Source organism: Schistocerca cancellata, chromosome 5 (assembly GCF_023864275.1).
Source record: "Schistocerca cancellata isolate TAMUIC-IGC-003103 chromosome 5, iqSchCanc2.1, whole genome shotgun sequence".
In the NCBI taxonomy this organism is placed as follows: domain Eukaryota; kingdom Metazoa; phylum Arthropoda; class Insecta; order Orthoptera; family Acrididae; genus Schistocerca; species Schistocerca cancellata.
The window spans coordinates 546146571-546171435 of NC_064630.1; the positions used below are offsets into that span (position 1 = coordinate 546146571).

The following is a 24865-nucleotide window of genomic DNA, read 5'->3' on the forward strand; positions in this document are numbered from 1 at the left end:
ATGGTATGCACATGTAGAAATTACATTCACATCCGACCATGTCTTCTGGGTGACACATTTTTGTCAGGAAATGTATTTCTGCAGGAGAGTTACTAACAGTATCAATATTTTGTAAGCATGAGTTATGAATCTGACAGTTCGGTAATATTGATTTCTGTCAGCTAGTGCCTTTTTCGGAATTGGACTTGTTTCTTACATAAGTAAATACAATCTACTCTGGTAGTTAAGTCTGCTGCTTGAGTAAATATGCAAATCCTTAGGTCGGCTTCTGTACGCAACAGCTGAGTAGCAACGAGAAGAGGTTAGCTAGAAATACGGTAATTACATTAATATTCATATGCTTGCACCGGACTGTGACGTGCGTCAACATCCCAGCAATGGCCAAGTCATTAATTAAATTCATTATTGTTGCTTTTATCATAACATTCGAACTGTATTATAAATTTCTGCATGTTTAATACACTTCAGATAATAGTGTTGTAGTGAACTGAAAAATTCTCCTCTATGACCTGAAATGGCTTATAGATAAGTAATGAGATAGCCCCACATTGGACTGCAAAATGTTGTGAATCGAGACTTCTTTATACCACGCAGCACGCAAATCGGCTCACATTGGGCATCAAAAATGTTATGAAATGGGAAGTCTTTGATCGCTTGCATAAACTGACATAGAGATTGCTAATTATATTGCCCCGGATTGGGAGCCAATAATTAAGTGACATAAATGATTAAGTGAAATCAAAAAAGAAAAGTTTATGAGGTTAAGGATTGATGAGCGAATGGAACAAACTGTTTAGGTGATTAAAACATGAAATGACTGAACTTATTTCAGTAACTTTTAGACACGAAACAAAACAAAAAAAATACAAATCTCAGGGGCAATTTGATTGGTCGTGGACACGCGTCAGTTATCAAGGAGAGCTGGATGGGGGGGGGAGTGGAGGGGAGGGGGGAATAAATCATACCACCATTCTTGGTGGTCATTCGTCGTGTGGTGATGTCGGCAGCAGCGCTGGTTCAGTACGGTGCGTCGCCTCGGAGCTGTGCGGCGCGAGCAGTCCGCTCTCCTCGTAGCTCTCGGCTCTTCAGCGAGGGCCCTAACCGGTCTCCACGTTGACAGGTCGCCGTGTATTGCCGTAGTGCAAGCAGCGTTACTACGGTGTCGGAAGGCGGATGTTGGAGATGGATGAAAGAGCCCTCATGTCCTCTCGCTTCCGCGCTGTCTCACCGACTTTCCTCTTCACTCCTCATCCATCTCCCAGTTCAACGACTCTTCGAAATTACCTTCCTTTCGACATTCTCGTCAGCGGATTAAATCTGCAGTGCCTCCCAGTGACTGATTGCCGTTTAATGACCACACCTCCCACGCCAATGTCGAAATTCTCAGTCTTGAGTGGGCTGGTACGTGACTCGGGAATTGGCGTCTTTCTCGCGATTTCACTGTCAAGGCTGTTCTCAGCGTTGGTCGCACATTGTTTCGATGTTCTCCTGCATTCCTAAGTTACTGTGAAGCCAGCCACACAACACTTCTTTGTAACGGTTCTCTCTGTGTGAGGCTTGGACAATCTCATGTTTGTTCAAATAGTTCAAATGGCTCTGAGCACTATGGGACTTAACATCAATGGTCATCAATCCCCTAGAACTTAGAACCACTTAAACCTAACTAACTTAAGGACAGCACACAACACCCAGTCATCCCGAGGCAGAGAAAATCCCTGACCCCGCCGGGAATCGAACCCGGGAACCCGGGCGTGGGAAGCGAGAACGCTACCGCACGACCAAACTTCATGTTTGTGTTTCGTCTAAGAATCTATTGGTATTCGTGGTTTATAAGCCATGTCCTTCCAGGCCAGAAAACACCTTTTTAAGCAGGGCTACTTGTTACACACTTCTTTAGTCTCATACGGCACCATGTGCGAATTCTTGGCACTCTGTGTCTACGCTGCCTCCCAGAGCCTGTGGGGTGCATGAATTCTCGACACGTTCACGCTTTTTAAGGCAGATAAAACTGCTCTCATCCAAAAGAATTTACACGCCTTCATATGTGCAGCTGATAAAGATATCAAGAAAATTTTCAAGGTTGTTCGAGATCGGGATATTTGGAAGCCATCGTAAAAATAACACCAGTCTGCTGTGCGTAGTCGACTTGGAATGTGCGGCTCGGTTCTGGAATCCAAAAACCATGTTTTAGGGTTTTTCTTGATAACGAATAAAGATTTTTGAAAACGGAAAGTAGAACTTCTAGATAAATGCCTTGAGAAGCTTACGTTAAAATCTGAACAGTTTACTGCTGTTATTTATTATTTGGATTTCGCCTCACACTGGAATTTACTTGCGTATTGTACGTGTACATGATAGGTAATTACACTAAAGTAACTAAAGAAACTGGTACACCTGCCTAATATCGTGTAGGGCCCCCGAGAGCACGCAGAAGTGCCGCAAAACGACGTGGCATGGACTCGACTCATGTCTCAAGCATTGCTTGAGGGAACTGACACCACCTCGCACTATGTGTTCACTGCAAGAAAGTCAGAAGAGTGCTCCTGGAGCCACTCTGCAGCAATTCTGGACGTGTGGGGTGTCGCACTATTCTGCTGGAATTGCCCAAGTCCGTCGAAATGGACAATGGACATGAATGGGTGCACGTGATCAGACAGGATGCTTATGCACGTGTCCCCTGTCAGAGTCGTATCTAGACGTATCGGGATTCCCGTATCACTCCAACAGCACACGCCCCACACCATTATAGAGCCTCCATCAGCTTCAACAGTCCCCTGCTGATGTGCAGGGTTCATGGATTCAAGAGGTTGTCTCCATACCCATACATGTCCATCCGCTCGATACAATTTGAAACGAGACTTATCCGACCAGGCAATATGCTTCCAGTCATGAATAGTCCAATGTCGATGTTGACGGGGCCAGGCGAGGCGTAAAGCTTTGTGTCATCCAGATATCAAGCGTATACGAGTGGCCCTTCGTCTCCGAAACCGCATATCGATTATGTTTCGTTGAATGGTTCTCACGCTGACACTTGTTGATGGCCCGGCATTGAAACCTGCAGCAATTGAGGAAAGACTGCAGTTCTGTCACGCTGAACGATTCTCTTCAGTCGTCGTTGGTCCCATTCTAGCTAGATCTTTTTCCAGCCGCAGCGATGTCGAAGATTTGATGTTTTACTGGATTCCTAATATTCACGGTACAGTCGTGAAATGGTCGTACGAGAAAATCCCCACTTCGTCGCTACCTGGGAGATGCAGTGTCCCATCGCTCGTGCGCCGACTATAACACCACGTTCAGACTCACTTAAATCTTGATAACCTGTCATTGTAGCAACAGCAACCGATCAAACAGCTGCGCCAGACACTTGTATTATATAGGCGTTGCCGACCGCGGCACCGTGCTCTGCCTGTTTACGTACGTCTGTATTTGAATACGCATGCGTATACACGTTTCTTTGGCGCTTCAGTGTATGAACCTCCGTATCTCGGAAACGGATAAAGAAATCAATGAAATTATCAACGTTTTCGAGGTCTGGTTTTAGGAATATATCGTAAAAATTTCAGTCATTTGCTGTGCATAGTCATCTTGGAATCCGCGGTTCGGTTTTGATACGGAAATATGACAAAACTATATTTTTGTGGTTTTTCAAAGGAACAAACGGTGCATCGATAAGCCCTTTAAGGCCCACTGTAGACCACATCAAATACAAAGAGAATCAACCGATTTGTTGCATTTACCTAAGCACGAGGAAGTGATTAACATTCACGCTTTGACCCTGCACTGTAGGATAGTGACACTAAGACGATCCTTCTGTTGAGTATACAACTGGTTCCTCACCCAAAGTCTATCCGAAACACTTGGTCCTACCTACCCATCACAAACAGAACCTAATGAATGGGTCCGGAAGAATCCCATGTTTAAGAGCGCCGTTTTGGAATGCATTAAGGTAGTGCTTGCTGTCGCAAACGTACCGATAAAATTTAAACCACAAAAATGCATTTGCAAATTGCAGTAGTTAACACACTTTTGTTAAAACTATGACTTTTGATAATGAAGGGCAGGTTCAAAAGGAAAGGTTTGAGATCTTTTGCTTTGCTATGATAAAAATATGTAGATATGAAAACTACCTTCGGTTATGCAATACGACATATCGGTGCCTGTGGTACAAATTCCATGCTCAAGCAGTTCCCACTTGTATTTAATTTTCATTATTAATCTCCAACTACCACTCTATAAAAAACGCTGAGGCACGAACGGAAAAATCAAATGTAATAGAAAATTCCTTGTTTCAGCAACCTTTATGTGATGATCCGAAATGTCGCAGTAAACAAGTAAAAAAAAAAAAAAGAAAACACATGAATACATTTATCTAACCAGTGATTGCGTGGTTACAAGATAATTTTCATATGGGCGTATCGTGGCCATACATCCGTAGTCCCTGTTTAAGAGATATCGCCACAAAATCACAAAATACCTCAAAAGCAAGAAATAATCGTTAATTTACAGTAGGGTTTGCATCCCTGTCTTGAAAACTAAGTGAAATTCTTATTCGAGTAAATAAAGTTAACAGCCCATCAATGTCTTAGACTTTCAGAATAAGCTGTAATCATAGTTACTCCTCGTATTGATGAAGTGAATATTGTAAATACCTTTAATACTGTACGATAAACTGTTCACAACAAATAAGTCACATCCACACAGTGCGGAATTCAAGAATGGTTCAAATGGCTCTAAACACTATGGGACTTGACATCTGAGGTCATCAGTCCCCTAGAATTAGAACTACTTAAACCTAACTAACCTAAGGACATCACACACATTCAGGCAGGATTCGAACCTGTGACCGTAGCAACAGCGCGGTTCCGAGTGCGAAATTGATCAATACACTCACACAACCGTTAATATGAGACAAGTATAGTTTAAGCAGGAAAGAAAGGGGAAGTTTTCTCGGAAGCAGCGATTTATCCAGTAGTTATGCAATACACAAGCATGCAGCCTGTTTAACTGTAGAGCATGTCACTACAGGTACTTCCGTCAAACTGTCTTAACTGCTTTACCGTGATAGTTAGTTTTTAACGCCCGTTGTAGCAGCAGTTCACTACCGCTGCCTACCTGTGGTTCACGTCCAACAAACTTGACATTTCTCCGTCAGGAAGTACAGTACGGATTACAATGTGTGAATGAATCAGCTCGATGCCACGAGCGTTGTAACCTCAGGAGGAAATACTGCGAGGTTGTGCGTCATCCCGCGGCGTGCAAAGCGCGGAAGCACAACGAGGCAGGTTTCATGCAATCGACGATCCGCAGAAAGGTAGGTGGCGTCGTTGAGACTGCGACAGTTTCACAGGCGGCGGCGGCGGCGGCAGTGGCGGCGGCGTTCTATGCAGCAGGAAAAGCAGGACTGTCACTGGCGTTGGTGCCTGCAGAGGCGTGGCTTTGTAAAGCTACAGAAGGGGTGTGTGATCTGCACCACAGCTGACGTTCCTCAGGCAGTGAAGTTTATTAAGGTGCAGACAGCACTTTCGCTTAAACTGGCGAAGATGGGGAATCCACGTCAACAGTGCACCGAAGACCAGTCCTAAAAAGCGATAAGTCTCCACCACATTTAGTAGTTGGTCGTCGAGGAAAAGTTCTGCTTGTGGGTGAACGGTACGATGTCGACAGAAGTGCATGACACGAGTCTTGGCGGCTGAAAACAGAAAGCCGTGGGTGAGTGTCCACGCCTGCGCCTTTAGTATGGTGTCTTGCAGTCGACGTTCAGCAACACCCACACCAGAGGAGCAATAGTAGGGGCAAAAGACGTCAGTATACGATGTGAAACCAGCCCACTTTGTCCTACCATGGACACAGGGAATGGGGAAACCTTTTGGAGCTAAGACACAATGGTCTTGGGGTGAAAGGTACTATGCACAAAAAATGAAATTTACTTTATTCACAAAACCGTACTTCAGCATTTGATCAATGCGCAAAGTTATTAAGAAAAGCAGCATACAGTTGACATTAGCTACATTACATAAGAAAATATTCCAGTTTTCAATTTAATTCGACAAGACCCGTCAAGTTGGGTTGGTTTGGGGAAGGAGACCAGACAGCGAGGTCATCGGTCTCATCGGATTAGGGAAGGATGGGGAAGGAAGTCGGCCGTGCCCTTGCAAAGGAACCATCCCCGCATTTGCCTGGAGTGATTTAGGCAAATCACGGAAAACCTAAATCAGGATGGCCGGTCGTGGGATTGAACCGTCGTCCTCCCGAATGCGAACCCGTCAAGTCAGGGTTCTTAAGTTTCGACCAGCCCAAGCCGTGTTAAAAAAAAATAAATAACACGAGCTAACAAATAATCCAAATTCAACTTGCATTTCGTTATTAAATAATTACAAGATAATAAGAGGTTAATATTCCTCATGGTTCTCGGCAGTCTAACCTAAAAGAATCATTTATGGTTCTCGCTTCCAATTAACACTAGCCGCTCTATGGGAATAACTACATAACCCATAAACACCACTCAAAAACCAAAATTTTAATCGGCTTGTACCCACCTTGAAACACTTATCTCTACGTCCCTGCTTTAGCCAGCAGTAGCGACATAAACTGTCAACAACATAGGTATAAAATAAGATAAATCTGTCATTTTTCAGAAGATTGCGCAAGCAAAACACGAAATTTAACTCGGCGCATAGCCACCTTTGAGTTGACGTGAATCGACACAAGCCGTTTAAATTTTCAAAATACACAAGCAGCTTCACAAGCAGATTAAATTTTAAGTTAAATTCGGCGCTTAACTGTCTTTAAATTTTCCAGTGATTTCATCAGTACGAATTGGCACTAGCCGTTTTAACTTCAGGAATATACCAAATATTTTTTTAAATCCGGCTCTAGGCCACACATAACACCCCCCAAAAAAATTTTAAAACAACATCATGGCTCTAGCCGTCACTAAACTAAGCGGGCCAACAATTTTCCTGAGCAATGACAGGTGCTTTGGATTTTCAATATAAAGCACTAATGAAGCTAATCGTCTAATAGAACATTCTGAAACATTGGCCTCGATCGACACAGGACATGAAAACAATACTTGCATTCAGAATGAGATTTTCACTCTGCAGCGGAGTGTGCGTTGATATGAAACTTCCTGGCAGATTAAAACTGTGTGCCCGACCGAGACTCGAACTCGGGACCTTTGCCTTTCGCGGGCAAGTGCTCTACCATCTGAGCTACCGAAGCAATACTCACGCCCGGTACTCACAGCTTTACTTCTGCCAGTACCTCGTCTCCTACCTTCCAAACTTTACAGAAGCTCTCCTGCGAACCTTGCAGAACTAGCACTCCTGAAAGAAAGGATATTGCGGAGACATGGCTTAGCCACAGCCTGGGGGATGTTTCCAGAATGAGATTTTCACTCTGCAGCGGAGTGTGCGCTGATATGAAACTTCCTGGCAGATTAAAACTGTGTGCCCGACCGAGACTCGAACTCGGGACCTTTGCCTTTCGCGGGCAAGTGCTCTACCATCTGAGCTACCGAAGCACGACTCACGCCCGGTACTCACAGCTTTACTTCTGCCAGTACCTCGTCTCCTACCTTCCAAACTTTACAGAAGCTCTCCTGCGAACCTTGCAGAACTAGCACTCCTGAAAGAAAGGATATTGCGGAGACATGGCTTAGCCACAGCCTGGGGGATGTTTCCAGAATGAGATTTTCACTCTGCAGCGGAGTGTGCGCTGATATGAAACTTCCTGGCAGATTAAAACTGTGTGCCCGACCGAGACTCGAACTCGGGACCTTTGCCTTTCGCGGGCAAGTGCTCTACCATCTGAGCTACCGAAGCACGACTCACGCCCGGTACTCACAGCTTTACTTCTGCCAGTACCTCGTCTCCTACCTTCCAAACTTTACAGAAGCTCTCCTGCGAACCTTGCAGAACTAGCACTCCTGAAAGAAAGGATATTGCGGAGACATGGCTTAGCCACAGCCTGGGGGATGTTTCCAGAATGAGATTTTCACTCTGCAGCGGAGTGTGCGCTGATATGAAACTTCCTGGCAGATTAAAACTGTGTGCCCGACCGAGACTCGAACTCGGGACCTTTGCCTTTCGCGGGCAAGTGCTCTACCATCTGAGCTACCGAAGCACGACTCACGCCCGGTACTCACAGCTTTACTTCTGCCAGTACCTCGTCTCCTACCTTCCAAACTTTACAGAAGCACTCCTGCGAACCTTGCATAACTAGCACTCCTGAAAGAAAGGATATTGCGGAGACATGGCTTAGCCACAGCCTGGGGGATGTTTCCAGAATGAGATTTTCACTCTGCAGCGGAGTGTGCGCTGATATGAAACTTCCTGGCAGATTAAAACTGTGTGCCCGACCGAGACTCGAACTCGGGACCTTTGCCTTTCGAGGGCAAGTGCTCTACCATCTGAGCTACCGAAGCAATACTCACGCCCGGTACTCACAGCTTTACTTCTGCCAGTACCTCGTCTCCTACCTTCCTACCTCTCATTCTGGAAACATCCCCCAGGCTGTGGCTAAGCCATGTCTCCGCAATATCCGATCTTTCAGGAGTGCTAGTTCTGCAAGGTTCGCAGGAGAGCTTCTGTAAAGTTTGGAAGGTAGGAGACGAGGTACTGGCAGAAGTAAAGCTGTGAGTACCCGCCGTGAGTCGTGCTTCGGTAGCTCAGATGGTAGAGCACTTGCCCGCGAAAGGCAAAGGTCCCGAGTTCGAGTCTCGGTCTGGCACACGGTTTTAATATGCCAGGAAGTTTAATACTTGCATTAACAGGTCCCTTCAGCGCTGACGACATACCCCGTTACACGTTAAGTCCAACCAGTCATATAAAATGATATAGGCATTAGTCGCTTGATGCTTTATCAGACATAAGGTTACTAATTGTCAATAAATATGTCCTAAAATTTTACGAAATAACACGTGGAAAGTTTTAAAAGTATTCAATTATAACAATTTAAACATAGAGGTGCAACTGAAGGATATGCGTTAACCATTTTGCTGTCACAAATTACTCTAAAACAACACGCAATGTGGTACTGCCAGAACACGTTAAAGATGGCCGTAAGAATAATAATAAAAGAGAATAGTTCAGCTAGGCGGCTCTAGCCTCTCACGTATCAACCAACAAATGGTTCAAATGGCTCTGAGCACTATGGGACTTAACATTTAAGGTCATCAGTCCCCTAGAACTTAGAACTACTTAAACCTAACTAAACTAAGAACATCACACACATCCACGCCCGAGGCAGGATTCGAACCTGTGACCGTAGCAACAGCGCGGTTCCAGACTGAAGCGCCTAGAACCGTTCGTCCACACTGGCCGGCTATCAACCAACAGCTCACATGCAAATTTTCCTTTGCTAAAATAGTTCAGCAACCTGTGTCAGCCTCAAACGATTAATTCGAAAAATTCACTTAACGTTGTCGTGCTTTCTGCTTCATGGATGGTGAAGATTAGATTTATGGTAATGAGTGGCCTTTGGGCTTTTTTATGCAGAAAAGTAATGTCGAGATCATACTATTTGACGAACCTATGGACGAGGACAAGATTCTGAAACTGGGTTTTTAAATTTCAGTGAAATCTTGAGTTGTTCGTAAGTTTTTCCTCTTGCATCTAGTTTTCTTGCAGCAACATTGATTGGCATATCCACAGAATGGAAGTTGTGCTAAATACTTCTTTACATCCTTCCATTCTGCTTATCTTACAGCAAATGGCCCGCAAATAATGTGTACGAGGTTGAATCAATCATAAGTGGGATTTTTGTTCCTGAGCACGAACAGTGGGTAGGATGAGATCCGTGTTGTTGGGTGGGGCCGTTAGGAGTGGGGAGGGCCGTCCGTTACATATTTACAACAGCTTCCTGTATAACGCTCACGACGTCGGAGCAACAGGGGCACCGCACTGCACAACGCATAGTTACAAAGTTTCTTGCTCGTGAAGGAGTTCAAGCGACGGAAACTTTCCAGATATTGACTGCACAATTTGGCGATCAAACATGGTGAAGGACGTGTGTGTTTGTCTGGCGCAAAGAATTCAAGGAAGGATGAGAACGTGTGGAATATCAGAAACAAGATCGCCGTCCTCGGACCAGCGTAACAGACGAAAATATTCGTGCAGTTCGAGACATTCTTGAAGGTGATCGACGGGCGAGAGACTCAGAACTTACAGAACCCGTCGGAATAAGTTATGGGAGATGCCAAGCGATCATCACAAGTGACCTACAATTCTGTAAAGCGTGTTCCAGATGGGTTCCTCGCCTTTTGGCAGAAAATCAGAAGTTGAGACGTTTGGAGGACTGTCAGAGGCTTACAGCAAGTAAGTAGGTGATGCATTTTTGAGTCGGATCTTCACCTGCGACCAAATGTGGATCCACCACTACATTCCCGAATATAAACAAGCCATTAAGGAGTGATGGAGGTAAGGGCAGGGGACCCCAGTGAAACCCAAGACTCATCTGTCAGCGAGCAATTTCAACAGTTTTTTCGACCGGCGATTCAATGATGCATTTTGCTCATGGATTTTTTGTACGAGCGACTCAAAATCAATAATGCGTACTACTGCGAACTGTTGAAGAAGGTGATGGATGCGTATCGCTGCAAAAGGAGAGACCAACCGATTCGACAGGTCATCCGCCTCCACGACTGTAGCGCCTAGAACCGCTCGGCCACTCCGGCCGGCTGTTGGTTGGGTATCTGTATGACTTTTTATGCTATTTTGCAAATGACCAAAGCTTTTTGTGCCAGCATAATTTACCTCTTTCTGTGCAAAAGTCAGATTTAGCCCAGAACATTGACTATTATCCTTTCTTCTAGTGTTGTAGCTATGCATTTCGCTATTATTTTTGAATTGGGATGGATTATTAATAACAAATTTCAGAAGTGAAAATATGTATTGCCAAGCTATTGTGAATATCCTGAGTTCCTTAAATAAATGTCTACAAGGTGATTTTGGGTGGGCTCCAGCTGTTATTCTGATTACACGTTTTTGTGCAATGAATGCTTTTTTCTATTAGTGATAGATTACCCGAAATATGATGCCATATGAATGCAATGAATGAAAATAGGCATAGCAGGCTAATTTACGAATGTGTTTATCACCAAAATTTGTAACAGCCCTAATAGCATAAGTAGCTGAAGCTGTGTCAGCAGAACTTCAATGTGTTTCTTCCAGTTCAATTTCTCATCAATGCACACATCCAGAAATTTTGAATATTCTGCTTTAGCAACAGACTTCTGTTCATAGTCTATATTTATCAATGGTGTTACGCCATTTGCTGTATAGAACTGTATAAACTGTGTTTTCTCAAAATTTAGTGAAAGTCCATTTGCAGAGAACGACTTAATAATTTTTGGAAAGATGTTATTTACGATTTCCTCAGCTGATTCTTGTTTGTTGGGTGTGATTACTATACTTGTATCATCAGCAAAAAGAACTAGGTTTGCAGCTTCATTAATATAGAGTGGCAAGTTACTAATATGTATTAAGAAAAATAAGGGGCACAAAACAGAACCCTCCGAGACACCATTCGTAATACCCCCCACCCCCACCCCCAGTTAGAGGACGCTGCTGATTTTTGCAGACTGTCAGCACTATTAATTTCAACCTTATGCTTTCTTTCAGTTGAATATCAATTAAACCATTTGTGCACTGTCCCACTGATATCACAATACTTATGCTTATGTAGAAGAATTTCATAATTCAAACAGTCAAAAAAGGGTTTGAGAGATCTCAAAATATCCCAATGGGTGATTTTTGGTTATTCAGAGCATTCAATACTTTATCAGTGAAAGCATACAAAGCATTTTCTATTGAAAAACCTTTACGAAAACCAAGCTGACATTTGTTAGTACTTCATTTCTATAAATGTGTCATGCTGCACTTCACTTTTTCAGGAATTTTGGATAAAGCTGTCAGAAGCGAATTGGTTGGTAGTTGTTAGTATCAGTCTGTCTGGAAAAATGACCGTTTCAGTGAACCACTACATATGTGGCTGAGAATCCTACTTATCTGTTGAGAGCAAGTTTTTAGTACTCTATTGGAAATACCATCAGTTCCATGGGAACTTACGAGTGAATTTATTATTTTCCTAATTTCAATAGGAGAGGTGGGTTGAATTTCAGTTTTATCAAATTGCATAGGTATTGCCTCTTCCATATACTGCCTTGCATTTTCTAAGGAACAGCTGGATCCTATTTTCTCTAAAACATTAAAAAATGATTATAAAAATGTTTTCTGCTTCTGACTTTTTATTGTCAAACTTTTCATTGAGTATGATAGAAATACAGTCTTCCTGTGCTCTCGGTTGCCCTGTTTCCCTTTTAATAACATTCGAGATTGTTTTAATTTTATTATCACAGGTGCCAATCTCAGATATAATGCACATACTTCTGGATTTTTAATAACTTTTCATAATTCAATGCAATAGTTTTTATAATGTTTCACTGTTTCTGGATCGTTACTCCATCTATAAGATACATTTCCCTTTTCTGTTACAAGATTTTTTATCGCTGTAGCAAGTCACGGCTTTTTAGATGGTTTCTTACAATTATATTTCACTGTTTTCTTAGGGAAACTGTTCTCAAATATACTCACTAAGGTATTGTGAAATAGGTTAAATTTTAAATTAGCATGAGGTTTCCTGTACATCTCATCCCAGTTTAACTGATACAAGATTTCCCTAAAATTTGCAATTGTTAAGTCGTTAATTGAGCGCGCTGGTTTGGAGGACTGTTTTGCTTTACTGTATGGAGCTATGTCAGTCTTACAGCAGGTAACAGCAGCGGTACATGTTGGTTGTAACTACAACTTGGTCTGCCAGCCAGTCACATAGCCACAATAACAACTCCCCGCAGGTGGGGGGAGGTCTGCATTAATCTGGCTTCTTCTACAGAAGATCTATCTCATTATCCTATCCACAGAAAGAGTGCAAACCGCTGAATATTTCTGGAGTGATGCATGACAGAAATATCTGATGTGCCATTGGTCCAACGCTACTATAAAAAAAAATTGGTCGCGTTTTAGCAGGACTCGAGCTCTGTGGGTTCCATACGAACTTAATTATGTACGTAGATAGTTAATCCATCCCAGGAACCGAGATGCTCCACGATTTTTGCCTATTATTGATATCGATATCTCGCCAGATATGAGTCCTGAGAATTTCAAGACTTTTCGACAATTTTTAATTTTAAGTTCTTAGTTAAAAACTTCTTTGTAATTTCGCTTTTCCTATTGTAATTACTGAGAAAAAGTCTATCCTTTGATTGCATTTATTTATAAGCTTAAATTTCTTACGCCGCCAAGTGTCCATGCACCTTAGTGTATGACTCAAATTTCAACTTTATATGTCTGTAGGTTCCTGAGAAGAAAAAGGGTCTTAACAGACCGGCTGATAGAGAACAAATTACAGAAAAATATTTTTTCGTATGATATAATCACAAATTAACAATTTTCAGGTTTCTTTCCTTAACGTATACTGTCAAACTGTGAAATGACCTTATATGGGTTCCGCTTTACCGTTTGTTTTATGGAAACCTAAAAAGCGCGATACTCCAGGATGACATGTACTTGTACTTTTACTAGTTTAAAAAGCACTAAAATTGAAAAATGTTCATTACATGGGGTTTGACAATGTCGTTTAGTTTCACTCTGCGAAGGCTAAATATAATTCCAAAACTCAACTGGAATAACCAACAATTCTAAGAAAATTATACTACACACAGAGACAAATTCGAACCCTCCAAATGCCCATCTTGAAATGCCATCTACCGATGTTACTAATATGCGACAGTCTCAACCATTCTGCTATCTTGTGTCTTTGTAGCTGGTCGCACCCAGTGTAGTTACTCTTTTGTTTCGTTAAATTAAGTCTAAAAATATTAATAAGTTAACGTCGTTTCCCTTAGTCTCTGTCGAACGAGTGGCGACGCTTCTCATGTCGCTACACCAGCTCCACTTACTCATTGCCAGCTGCCATTCCGAATCATCGATGCCTGGAAACTCTTTGCCAACATCAAATAATTGCTCTTCTATCGCTATCTCCCGACTACTGTAGCAAGATAAGTAAATATCTTAATTGATGAAAAGAGCTTTCGGTGAAAATATAAGCAAGGGTGATAACATTACGAGTGCAACGGGAATTCCACTGCTAAATGCAGAGGAGAGAGCGAATAGGTGCGAAGAGTACATTGAACCCCTCTATGAGGGACAAGATTCGTCTGATGTGATAGAAGAATAAACAAGTCGATTTAGATAGGGGATCCAATATAAGAATAAGAATTTAAGAGAGCTTTGGAGGGCTTACGACCAAATAAGGCAGAAGAGATAGGTAACATTCCATCAGAATTTCTAAAATCATTGGGGGAAGTGGCAACAAAACGACTATTCAAGTTGGTGTATAGAACGTATGAGTCTGGCGACATACCATCTGACTTTCGGAAAAATATCATCCACACAATTCCGAAGACTGCAAAAGCTGACAAGTGTGAGAATTATCGTACAATCAGCTTAACAGCTCATGCGTCCAAGTTGCTGATAAGAATAATTCACAGAAGAATGGAAAAGAAAATTGAGATTGTGTTGGATGACGATCAGTTTGGCTTTAGGAAAGGTAAAGGAATCACAAAGGCAATTCTGATGTTGCGGTTGATAAGGGAAGTAAGAGTAAAGAAAAAAAAAGACATAGGATTTGTCGACCTGGAAAAAGCGGTCGACAATGTAAAATGGTTCTAGATGTTCGAAATTATGAGAAAAATAGGGTTAAGCTAGAGGGAGAGACGGGTAATATACGATATGTACAAGAGCCAAAAGGGAATAATAAGAGTGGACGACCAAGAACGAAGCGGTCGGATTAAAAACTGTGTAAGCAGCACATCACAAGCAGACAAGCTCTGGCATAAAGGGCATTTCTGGAGTCTACTAGTATTCAAACATAGGCCTTAATTTAAGAAAGAAATTTCTGGGAACGTACGTTTGGAGCTCAGGGAAGAGCTTTGGAAGCTTTTGAAATGTGATGCTACAGACGAATGTTGAAAATTAGGTGGACTGATAAGATAAGGAATGAGGTGGTTTGCGCAGAATCAGAGAGGAAAGAATATGTGGAAAACACTGACATGGGAAAGGAATAGGATGATAGGACATCCGTTAAGACATCAGGGAATGACTTCCATGGTACTAGATGGAGTTTTAGAGGCCAAAAACTGTAGAGGAATACACTCAGCAAATAGTTGGGGACATAGGTTGCAAGTGCTCAAAGACTCAAAAAAAAGACTCAAAAAAAAAAAAATTCCCATGATATCCATCTCTGTGGCGGTCTACGTCCACTCATCTGTGTATCTATTTTAGTCAGTCAATACATCTACCTTTCCGTTTTACTTTATGTAACTGTGTATCTTTCTTTATATATTCGTGTGCTACACTCATTTTCCATTCATCTGTGTCTTTATTTATTTAATCACCGAATCAATCTTTTATGTTTTAACTTGTGCAACTGACGATCTGCCTTTTACTGTACAAAACGTTTATTTTTGGCAACCACCATGTCCAGCTTTCATGTATTTTTAAAATTTTCCTCTCATGTGGCTGAAGAGCGGTAGTTGTATCCGCTGACAGCCCACCCCCTGGCCATATGGGGTTGTGGGAATGAAATAACAACAAAGAAAAAAAAAGCAGCTGCAAGCAGCTGAAGATGATAGCAGGCAGACTGGAAGACGGTAGTGAAAGAAAGACTGTTTTCGGCTGCTCAGTGCAGAATCAGAGCAACAGCAGCTTGCGACCGAACGTTCCCACGGGAATCTGGGACTGGATGGCGACAAGCCGGACCTCCTAGCTGGTTGCACCGACCTGAGGCACCAGCTGCACCGCAGAGTGTGCCGCATCAGTGGGTGCTGTAGCCACCGCAGGCGGCAGAGGACCTGATTTTTTACTTTCTACTGCGGAGGTTAACTGAAACACTCCTTAATAGTGAGCAGCTGTTGGTGTACTATAACACAAACACGACAAGAGGAATGACACTTCTCGTCTCGAAGAGAGGCGAACAGTGAAATGAACGTTACTGGCACATAAATATTTACGCAATATCTGTACTGAAATCTGTGCTCTGCTTCTCAAGTAGCGCCTTCATAATCAGAACTGATTGTGCAGCATACTGAAGTGATTACCTTGAGATAAGGAAATGGATATTTAGTTTTGTAATGACATAAATAACTTAATGCTTATAGTAGCAACTTAAGCTCACAGAAAATTATATTTGCTTGTCTCGTAGGATGAATTACATAGTATACTTCGGGCGTCGTGTTAAGCGCCTGTCTGGAAATCGAGAAGTCACGGGATCGAGTTCCGGTCGGACCACCGAAATTTTCAGTCTGCCATTAAAGCTTTGACCTCTCAGCGATGTGAGGAATTGCCGAGATGACATGTGTCTCAGATTAGACGTTAAACAGTACGTCTCCTTTCCCCTGTTAGACAGCTGGTGTAGATTAAGGACAAGCATGTCACTGAGGGGTGTCCACCTGAAAGAACTGCACCGGGCCATTAAACTATGCCAAATTATTATTATTATTATTATTATTATTATTATTAACGTCACACAAGATGTTGCCTCATACATTCAGATATCCCTGTTGTCTGTTGTAGAATGAGAGGGTTTGCTGTTCATTGGCAGGAGTCCTCCAGGGAAATGTGATAAGACTGCTCTTGATCTCTATATACACAAACGATCTGAGGGACATAGTGTGCAGCAGTCGGTGACTGCTGATGAAGCTGTAGTGTACGGGAAAAAATGGCTCTGAGCACGAGGTCATCAGTCCCCTAGAACTTAGAACTACTTAAACCTAACTAACCTAAGGGCATCACACACATCCATGCCAGAGGCAGGATCCGAACCTGCGACCGTAGCGGTCGCACGATTCCAGACTGAAGCGCCTAGAACCGCTCGGCCACACCGGCCGGCGAGTACGGGAAAGAGTCATAGCTGAATGACTATAGGAGTACAGAGTATGACTTGGACAGAGTTTCTGTTTGTTTACTTTAAATGTGGATAAATGTAAATTAATACAGATGAGTAGAAAAACAATTCTGTAATGTTCGTATGCAGCTAGATGTGCTGCCTGATACCGTCACGTCGATTAAATACGTAGACATAACGTTGCAAATTGATATGATATGGAACGAGTACGTATCTACATCTACAGTTACATGGATACTCTGCAAGTCACACTTAAGTTCCAGGCAAAAGTTTCGTCGAACCACCTTCACAATAATTATTCCAATAATTATTCCAATCCCGAACAGCGCGCGGAAAAACGGATACCTACATCTTCGCGTGCGAGCTCTGATTCCACTTATTTTATTATGATGTTCGTTCCTTCATATCTAGGTCGTCGTCAACTAAATATTTTCGAATTCAAAGGAGAAAGTCGTGATTGAAATTTCGATGAGCTTCCGCCGCAACGCAAAACGCCTTTGTTTTAATGAGTCCACCCAAAACCCTGTATCATGTCAGCGACACTCTCTCCCCTATTTCTCGATCATACAAAACGTGCTGCTCTTCTTTGAACTCTCTCGATGTACTCCGTTAATCCTGTCTGGTAAGGGTCCCACACCGCACAGCAGTACTCTAAAACAGGACGGAAAAACTTAGAGTAGGTAGTCTCTTTAGTAGATCTGTTACATTTTCTAACTGTTCTGCCAGTAAAACGCAGCCTTTGGTTTGCGTTCCCCACCACATTATCTATGTGTTCTTTTAAATTTAAGTTGTTCGTAATTGTGATTCCTAGGTATATTGTTGATTTTACGGGCTTTAGATTTGACTGATTTATTGTGCAACCGAAGTTTAACGGATTCCTTTCAGCACTCATGTGGATGACGTCACACTTTTCGTTATTTAGTGTCAACTGCCATTTTTCGCACCACACAGATATCTTATCTAAACCGTTCTGCAATTTGTTTTGATCTTCTGTTGACTTTACTAAACGATAAACGAGAGCATAATCTGCAAACAACCTAAAACAGCTGCTCAGATAGTCTCCTGAATCGTTTATATAGGTAAGGACCAGCAGAAGACCTACAACACTACCTTGGGGAACGCCAGAAATCACTTCTGGTTTACTCGATGACATTCCGTCAATTCCTACGAACTGTGACCTCTCTGACAGGAAATCACGAATCCGGACACATAACTGAGACGATGTTCCATAAGCACGCAATTTCAGTACTAGCCGCTTGTGTGGTACAGTGTAAAAGCCTTAAGGAAATCCAGAAACACAGAATCAATTTTAAATCCCTTGTGAATAGCACTCAACACTTCGTGTGAGTAAAAGGGTAGTTGCGTTTCACAAGAACGATGTTTTCTAAATCCGTATGGACTGTGTGTCAATGGACCATTCTCTTCTATGTGATTCATAATGTTCGAGCACAATATTCCAAAATCCTGCTGGATATCGACGTTAATAATATGGTCGATAGTTGTGAAGGCGAATGGTCGACTTCGGTTTGTTGGGAGCTTTCTAGAAAAATGTAACTCATCTAGAAAGGAGACAGCCTATAGAATACTACTGCGACCAGTTCCTGAGTACTCCTCCAGTACTTTGGATCGCCACCATGTCCGATTAAAAGAAGACATCAAAGCAATTCAGAGACATATTGCTAGCTTTGTTACCGGTACATTCGATCAACGCGCGAGAATTACCAATACGCTTCGTGAACTCAAATGGAAATCCCCGGAGGGTTGACGACATCATTTCCGCGAAACACTACTGAGGAAGTTAAGAGAACCGGCATGTCCGACAGACTTCAGAACCGTTCTACTGCCATCACACCTAAGGTCCGCGAGGAGGAGATAAAATCAGGGTTCGTACAGAAGCACGTAGACTCGTTTGCCTTTCGCTCCATTTGGAAGTGGAAAAGGAAAGGGCATGTCTACCCTCAGCCGCCCACCGTATGGTGAATTGCGGAGAGTTTATGTACTTGTAGAATCAGTTCCTCTCCAGTCTTTGATGAACTTTCATACACCAAAAACACCGTGCAAGTGTGCAGAAAAAAATGCACTGTGGACGTATCACAGATGATTATTGTTTTCCAAAGGAGTGCCTCCAGTGTCAGCGCGGAAATGAGGAAAACACAGTTTACATAATTTATTATGTGTCTCGCAAGCAATACCGGTTCAAGACCTCGTACTACCTGATATATTCATTTCTGGTCACTGATTTTCTATCTCAGAATAAATTAAGATGCTCTATCGTTTGTATAATAGTGAAGCAAATGCATACAGTTTCACGTGATGACCAGTAACACACATCTATGCAACTGTGGTCAAACCGTTGGCACTACTTCACCATGGCTGGATGCGACATTGCATTTGTTGCGTATACCACCAGAATTTCACTGTGAGTCTGTAAGCAATTTAGACGTTTAAGCGCCGCGTACTTGAACTTCGGAGTACGTTTCGATTTCATTCCCACACTATGATGCACCTATTATCCCGCAGCACTACTGTGTTCACAGGAGACCCAGAACATTTACTCCCTTCTGACAACGCGCTGCCCTTGTGGCGCAATGTTGTTAGCAATGGACGACATGCGCAACAAACTTTTTGAAGTTCCCTCTTATAAGCGTTAGCAGCAGTGGACATGAGAGGAGGAATGAGAGAAAGAGAGAGAAAGAGGAGAGTGATCAAATACAACTAATAAAGATAGGCAGAAAGAAAGTGACTGGGAAATTGAAAGAAACGATAGCATTTACTTTACTGTTTGACAAAGGAAAAAGAGGCTATGCAAATCAGTTTTGAAAGAAACATTATGAGGGTGACAGAACGGAAAGCTTCAGCTTCTTGTTAAATGCCAGAGGACACTAAATTGTGCACAAAGTGCAAGGTAGCTTATGCCAGCGGAGGACGGCAGCAAAAGAGACGGAGTTTGTGAATGTTTGTCTTTTATGAGTGGGCACAGATAGGATACTGAACTATTGAGGCCTTGCGTTTCATTTATGAGGCGGCATTAAGCATAGATCTGTTGGAGGGGGTTATTCTCCTGACTTCCTCGCACCTTTCGAACTGATATGCGCAGCCTTTTTCATGCATGCAATAGAACGGGGGATCCGCACCTCTGTGAAACTCAGTATTTTTCACATATACAAACGATTGCCACGGTCACACCTGTTTCAGTTCCTCAGGAGGTACAAAACCGTATTCTAAAATTAAGACCTCTGCTGTAAAAATGGTTAGGGATAGTCGATGGGAAACAGAGTTATTGCACGTAAAACATGGTACGTGATATCCTTTATTAACATTGCCTGATAGCTCCACGATAACCCGAGAAATGATAGCTCTACCTACCTCTAATTTCACATTCTCACTAATGGCAACAGTGGATAGTGCCAAGAACATGGCTACCAGCAGTAGTTACATGTGTGGCGTTCGTGGCAGGAAAATGCTTTTCAAGAACGATTTGTTCAAATCCGAGGATGATGTGGCTAACCACTAGTCAGATAAAGATCCCGAATGTGTTCCTGAAAACAAATGAGCTTCAGATGTTGTTATAAATCATGAAAATGCGAATAATTGTTTAAGCAAGTAATATTGCGTTCCTTACCACTGTTTAAATGAATGTTTTTTAACACTGTTTACGTTTTGTAGTAAGGCGACAGTAATTTTAATTTTATATTTCGCTAAATCATAGATTAATTTTTCAGGTTGTTTTACTTCATTATCTTAAAAATTGGTAATGAAGAACTTAGTATCATAAACTGAAACAATTTGGACCTTTTACATTTCTGTTTTTCAGAGATTTTGCAGTAATGTTTCTTTAACACGCCCAGCAAGTAAACAGTGACCAGTCAATGGTAATACATCTTTAATTGCATCCAATTCGCAAGTAAACAACGTTAAGAAGAAAATATTGGACAGAATTTATGACTTTAAAAGTATGCCTTTCCTTCAGAATGATATACAACAAGCTCTAGATAACGGCTCCCAGCTTGATGCCATATTTCTCGACTTTCGAAAGACGTTCGACTCAGTTCCGCACTGTCGCTTGCTCCAAAAAGTGCGCTCTTACGGTCTATCCGATGACATATGCGGCTGGATAGATAGTTTTCTAACAGACAGGGAGCTGTATGTCGTCCTGACCGGAGTGACTTCAACAGAAACAAACGTAAATTCAGGTGTGCCCCAGGGCCGTGTAATAGGTCCGCTGCTTTTTACGATTTACAAAAACGATCTGTTTGATGGTAGTGACAGCGGCATTAGACTATTTGCCGATGATGCTGTAGTCTGTAGGAAAGTAGTATCACACGAAAGTTGTGAACAAACCAATGAGGATTTGCAAAAAATAAATGCGTGGTGTAATGAGTGGCAGTCATCTCTCAATATTAGTAAGTGTAACCTACTGCGTATAACAAGGCGAAAATGCCCATTAAGATACGAATACAAAATAAATACCCAGTCTTTGGAAGCTGTAACATCCGTCAAGTATCTGAGTGTGACTATCGAAATGATCTCAAATGGAATGATCAGATTACACAAGTAACGAGTAAGGCGAACTCTAGATTGCTGTTTATTGGTAGAATCCCGAAGCGATTCAGTCCTTCAACAAAGTAAATAGTTTAAAATACCTTAGTTCGCCCAATCTGAGAGTATTGTACGTCTGTATGGGACCCTTACCAGTTGGGTCTGATTCAAGAGATTGAGAAGGTCCAAAGAAGAGCGGCAAGATTAGTGACTGGTACATTTAGCCATTGCGAGAGCGTTACAAATCTCATAGAAAGTCTGAAGTGGGACACACTTTCAGATAGACAGCGCGCTAAGCGGAAGGGGCTGCTCACAAAATTCCGAAATCGGATCTTCGCCGAGGATGCAGAGCATATATTATTACCGCCAACTTTTAAATCGCGCAGTGATCAACATTCAAATATAAGGGAAATTAGAGCCCGTACTGAGGCGTTCAGACAGTCGGTTTTCCCTCGCGCGAACTGCCAGCGGAACAGACGGGGGAGGGGGGGGGGGGGGGATGAAGGGAGGAAATATGACTGGCGCGAATTGTGCCCCCCGCCACACACCGCTTGGTGGCTAGCGGAGTATATATGTAGATGTAGATGTAGAATTATTTGAAAACAGCGATTTATAGGAATAAAAAAAAAATCACAATTGACGTGAGTGAAATAAGTTATGACATTTTGCTGAAACTTTACTGTGCAATTTCACAAAACTACCAAGTTTTCCTTTATCACTGCTTCTCTGAGAAGTAAACCTTGCCAAAGACCTAGTCACTCAACCAGTATGCCTAATGACGATGATACTCATAGTTTCATTTTTTTTCCTTCGTCTTCAGGACAATAGTTGCGCAATTAAAGCTACTTGATTGCGCGGATTTAAACTGACAAATAGTGTTGCTCAGAATATCAGTATTTTTACGCTGAGAACGTGTGATGGTTTCCGCCCGTGCAACTGGACCAGTGGTTCCGCCGAGTGCAGCCACAAGTAGGCCGACTGTTCCCCCTGACTCCGGCCGGGCGGCGCTACTCCGCTACTGTTTCCCTCCGCCGTCGCGCCTCCTTGCTGGTGGGACCGCGCTGATAGCGGCCGCTCCTTACCAGATGTTTCCAATCTGGCTGCCGACGAGCCGAGCCATTGTTGCCAGCTCCCGGGCCGGCGTCTGTGACGGCAGCCAACAGCTGCTCGCTTTTCATCCTCTCCTCCTGCAGTCGGACTGCACGGTGTTCTCAGTATAATGTTACCGCGCTACGCCATAGATCCCTAGCCTGACAACCTGTGGTGCGAGCCCTGCCAGAGGGAAACTTGTGACAACTAAACTTAAAAAAAACTTCATTTTTGAACAATTTTCGAATTAAAACCCTGCAATGTAGTATTTAAGATTCTACAAAATGATACTGTACAATTTACGGGCTAAAGAACCGATGAAATTAAAAAATAAAAGCTGCAATCATTAAGTTATTCATCTCGATGTTTTTACACTACTGGCCATTAACATTGCTACACTACGAAGATGACGTGCTACAGACGCGAAATTTAACCGACAGGAAGAAGAATCTGTGATATGCAAATGATTAGCTTTTCAGAGCATTCACACAAGGTTGGCGCCAGTGGCGACACTTACAACGTGCTGACATGAGGAAAGTTTCCAACCGATTTCTCATACACAAACAGCAGTTGACCGGCATTGCCTGGTGAAACGTTGTCGTGATGCCTCGTGTAAGAAGGAGAAATGCGTACCATCACGTTTCCGGCTTTGATAAAGGTCGGATTGTGGCCTATCGCGATTGCGGTTTATCGTACCGCGACATTGCTGATCGCGTTGGTCGAGATCCAAGGACTGTTAGCAGAATATGGAATCGGTGGGTTCAGGAGGGTAATACGGAACGCCGTGCTGGATCCCAACGGCCTCGTATCACTAGCAGTCGAGATAACAGGCATCTTATCCGCATGGCTGTAACGGATGGTGCACCCACGTCTCGATCCCTGAGTCAACAGATGGGGACGCTTGCAAGACAACAACCATCTGCACTAACAGTTCGACGACGTTTGCAGCAGCATGGACTATCAGATCGGAGACCATGGCTGCGGTTACCCATGACGCTGCATCATAGACAGGAGCGTCTGCGATGGTGTACTCAACGACGAACCTGGGTGCACGAATGGCAAAACGTCATTTTTTCGTATGAATCCAGGTTCTGTTTACAGCATCATGATGGTCGCATCCGTATTTGGCGACATTGCGGTGAACGCACATTGGAAGCGTGTATTCGTCATCACCATACTGGCGTATCACCTGGCGTGATGGTATGGGGTGCCATTGGTTACAAGTCTCGGTCACCTCTTCTTCGCATTGACGGCACTTTGAACAGTGGACGTTACATTTCAGATGTGTTACGGCCCTTGGCTCTACCATTCATACGATCGCTGCGAAACCGTACATTTCAGCAGGCTAATGCACGACCGCATGTTGCAGGTCCAGTACGGGCCTTTCTGGATACAGAAAATGTTCGACTGCTGCCCTGGCCAGCACATTCTCCAGATCTCTCACCAACTGAAAACGTCTGGTCAATGGTGGCCGAGGAACTTGCTCGTCACAATATGTCAGTCACTACTCTTGATGAGCTGTGGTATCGTGTTGAAGCTGCATGGGCAGCTGTACCTATTCGCTCAATCCAAACTCTGGTTGACTCAATGCCCAGGCGTATCAAAGCCGTTATTATGGCCAGAGGTGGTTGTTCTGGGTACTGGTTTCTCAGGGTCTATGCACCCAAATTGCGTGAAAATGTAATCACATGTCAGTTCAAGTATAATATATTTGTCCAATGAATATCCGTTTATCATCTGCATTTCTTCTTGGTGTAGAAATTTTAATGGCCAGTAGTGTACATCGCTATGAGGAACTATACACACTGCCTGACAGAAAAAGTGAGGCACACGGAAGACACGATCGGATGTCAATGTAACTCCGAATGCCGACACCTCATCAGCCGGTATGTGAATATTACAGCTGCAGTTCTATGTGACAGGTAGGACGGCCACCAGAGTATATTAGTGTTGTACTTGCTTAGTGCTGTTACATGCCAGGTAGGGTACACAAGAGGCGTGGACAATGACAGATGTTGAGTGTACACTCTGAACCATACTAAGATGACGTGTACACGTATAAGACAGCGTTGTAAGCACCTGATGGTGTTTTAGAGAAGTGTCATTGTGGTCTTCATTTGGCCAGCTGGTCGAATCGTGCAATATCCAGATTTGTGGTGCATTCGGATGTGAGACTGCATGGGAAAATGAGTGCAAGCATACTAGCAGTCAAGTGTCCGGTCGACCTCGTCTGGCCACCACAAGGATAGATCGCCGTATTGTGGAGCAAGCACGT

The 24865-nt window shown here is 43.0% G+C and overlaps 1 non-coding gene across 1 annotated transcript; it reads right to left on the reverse strand.

Moving 5' to 3' along the window:
• Nucleotides 1-8351: 8351 nt before the first annotated feature.
• Nucleotides 8352-8426, reverse strand: Trnas-cga (transfer RNA serine (anticodon CGA)). The gene has a single exon. It is a non-coding gene; the product is annotated as a tRNA-Ser (tRNA).
• Between the last annotated feature and the right edge of the window lie 16439 nt (nt 8427-24865).